A 3,860-nucleotide genomic window follows, 5' to 3' on the forward strand; every position below is an offset into this window, starting at 1 on the left:
AACTCACGAACACGACGATCTAACACATCACAATGATCCAAACCTGACAGAGTAAGGGAGAGGGGTATATATACACAGGGAACACCAGGTGACACAAGTGAAGCTAATTAACAACAGGTGAGTGTGATCCCAAAGATTACCCCATAAGGACAACAGGAAAACACGGAAACAGACAGACATGACACTATAAGTCTGCTTAACGCGAAGCACAGGATAAGCATGAAATTGTAGTCTGCACATTTAGAGCCTGTACTGTAATTAAGAGCTGTATGGCGTTGGTAGGCAGCAGACACAGGACCAGCTGAAGGTAGTTGATGAAGCCACCCTCCATGGAACATGGTCTGGTGTGTTCTTCACAAATGCACATTGGTCCACAGCACTCATCACAAGATCACACTGTAAAACAAGCATTTGTTAATCTACTTATTTTAACCCCATCATTGAAATTATTTTTCACAAAAGTTTTTTTTAAATAATCAAAACGTAAAAAACTGCCTTCTTTTTGAAGGTATTATATATACTACATATTATATATACTTATTAGCTAACATTCATTTATTTAAAAAAATGTGGGAATTCCTCAAAGGGATATACAGCACATACACATACAGCTACAGCAACAAATGCATTTGAAAAATATAATATAAAAAGTTGCTTTAGGTGCAGATAGTAAATATGTTACCAGTACTTTATCTTTTCAACAATTTTTAAAGTTAAAATAAACATAGTTTTATCTGTTTGCAATTTTGTCGCAAGAGGAAAACTGCTAGTAACATTAATTCTGTTTCACATTTAATGTAAATTTAAGGTCACTTTTATTTTACATTTGAAATTACTCCTCACTGACTCCTGACTCCCTCAGACTTTGTCAATATTTTAAGATTTTTGCCTATTTTGAACTTTTTAATGGTTTGGTGTTGCCTAAGATTATTTACAGAAATGTTTAATAAATGAATCTTAAATAATACAAAAGGTTGCACTTGTGCCATTCAGTCTTCTGTGTCATTGCAAGTGTTATGAGTGAAATGCTTCAGGGCTAGCACTGAGGAACATCAGCGAGTCTCCCATAAACTTTCTTAACCTCTTAACCCTTGTGCGTTCCTTCACATTTTTGTACACACCATTTGTCCTTGCAATGATTTCCATCTTGTCCCAGAATATGAGTATTAATGAATATGAGGGTGGCACAAGTCATGCAGTACAGGAACATGCACACGCACGCACACACTCAGACACACACATACACACACACAGACACAAAGACATTGGGCCTAGGTGACCCGGGGGTCACCTAGACCCGAAGGACCTTACAAGGGTTAAAAAACAGGAACTGGTCTATGTACATTAGTGTACAAACAGTAGTTTCAAAGAAAACAATCATGACCCCAGTGACTACTCGTGGCTATGAGGATGGTGTTCTCTGGGTTGTGTAGGTCTCTCCTCACTCCTCCAGTCTAAGGCAATAGCTTTAATGTTAAGGCCCATCTAAAAGGATTTGCTTCCTGTATTCATAATATGTTTTACCAGGCTCTAGTGTGTTTTAAAGATGTTTCTATAGTAGAAAACGTTGTAAAACTTTAGTCCCAGACTGGGCCAAATCACTGATGTCTGCAGAAAGTAAATGAATATAAATGGCCAAGTATAAAAACACATAAAGCGTTGGACTCTGTGCTGTCTGTTACTTTACTAGGTGTAAAAAAGAACAAATAAAACAATGACTAAATACAAAGGACAAAATACACTATAATACATTGTTATTACATAATAAAGAGAACAGGGTAAGTGGGTTCAAACTGTATATTCATATTTAGAATCTACTTGATGAATATTAATTTGACATTGACCATACAAAATAAGAAACGTAGTTTATTTACTTAATTCAACTTTACAGCACTCTTCCAATTAAACCTGTACTTTATCTTTACATACGAGTTCACACTCAGTTCACTTTAATCATGACTGCTTTTGCTGACCAATCAGGTGACAAGGAGGGAAACCCTGCTGACGGCCTTAGTGAGACACACATACGCCTACACATACACACACCTGCACATACATACATACATACATACATACTGTAGCGACCCCGAAGTAGTTACAGTGTTATAATGTTCATGATAGAGTTTTATGATTTCCCAGGGTCTGTGAATGTGTCTGAGTGAACGCAAGAGCAAGGGGCGGGGGAGCAGGTAAAAGTGAGAGCGCCTGGCTGTAGTGATGGGAAGACTGACTCTTTTTACTGATTCGGATCTTTGACTCTCGAACAGTAAAATGAACGAGTCGTGAACGAATCTTGAACGAATCATTTCATTCGTTTTACAGCAGGTGGCGCTTTAGCCCTATTGTGGGCGTTGTAAAGAAGGCTGCGGTTCTCCGACACTAAATACTGAAGGCAAGATGGTTTGCTACCGCTGACAACGTCTTAAATGTACACAAAATACCATAAGCAATTAAATCATGTGAAAACATAAAGAAAAACACACCACAATGTGAAGATGAATGAGAGCAAAAGAGACTCGAGATCTCTGACAAATGAAACGAATCTGCGAGAACGAAGCGAAAGATTAGTTCACAGAGAGTGATTTGTTCGCAGTGAGTGATTTGTGAGTTCAATATGAACAAATATTTAATATGACTCGGTAGTCACGAGTCACGAATCGCGAAAGATTAGTTCACGGCGAAAGATTAGTTCACAGAGAGTGATTTGTTCACAGTGAGTGATTAGCTCACAGAGTGTGAATTGTGAGTGATTCGTGAGTTCAATATGAACAAATCTTTCATATGACTTGGGAGTCACGAGTCAAGAATCTTTCATATGACTCGGGAGTCACGAGTCATATGAAAGATTCGTTCATTTTGAATCACTCGCGAACGACACATCACTACCTGACTGAGAAAGAAGTGTGAATGGAACACGGACACGAGTTGAGTTGATGTGTGAGACCGGGAGCGTTCTGTTGTTTTGGCGTGGTTACGGCCGACAGTAACCAAGTTCTGTAATCGAACGTTCAATAATAAATACAGGTTCGTTGAATAACGCCTCGCCATTCATTACACGTCCGGTCGGACGCTACAATACATACACACACACACACACACACGTTTTGTATATTATATGCATGTTTACCTCATCGCTGTTGCTGTTATGAGACATTTTGACTGACGTTTACTCCGCGGTCCCTCCTGCTGATCTGCCTGACACCAGGCTGTTCACTGACACAACCTGTCCTGGTCTGCTGTGGAAACGTCAACACCAGCAAAAAAAAGCAACCCTTTAAACCCAACTGACTTTATCCCGGAGCCACTCCATTGTGCTGCTGCGTTGACAGGACAGTAGTAGTGCTGGAGATGGTGCTGACTTCGTCCTGACTTTAATGCTAATCGTAATCAAAATAAATCTAAAACCTCAAGGTCGTTGTTAGTTTAGCTGCAGCTCCAGTCAAAACAACAGTTTGTCTGACATGTGACAGTGTTCAGTTTTAAAAATATAAATGTAAGAAATCACACACATATTTATGTTTCATTAGTTCATATAAATCACTGTGTACGTTTTCCAAACCTTGACCTCCTTCTTGTCCTGGATTAGAGACATGCCTGAAAGATTTCTGCTATGTTTCGATCTGGGTCACGGCACCAGTAGAAATATCATTGGTATAATTGTTGGAAGAATTTAATTTATTATCATTGCTTCATGCTGGTGGCGCTTTGGCCCAGAGGCAATGTCTCTGTCATTGGTGTGGAACCCCAGGGTTCACCTCCTGGGCAAGTTCAAGTCCCGATTAGGGCGGTTGGTACCTTCCAGTGGACTCACCACCCGCAGGAAGGTTTGGTACGGTGCAATGTGATTTGGGTGGCGACTG

The sequence above is a fragment of the Cynoglossus semilaevis genome, chromosome W, assembly GCF_000523025.1.
Source record: "Cynoglossus semilaevis isolate Cse_v1.0 chromosome W, Cse_v1.0, whole genome shotgun sequence".
NCBI lineage: Eukaryota > Metazoa > Chordata > Actinopteri > Pleuronectiformes > Cynoglossidae > Cynoglossus > Cynoglossus semilaevis.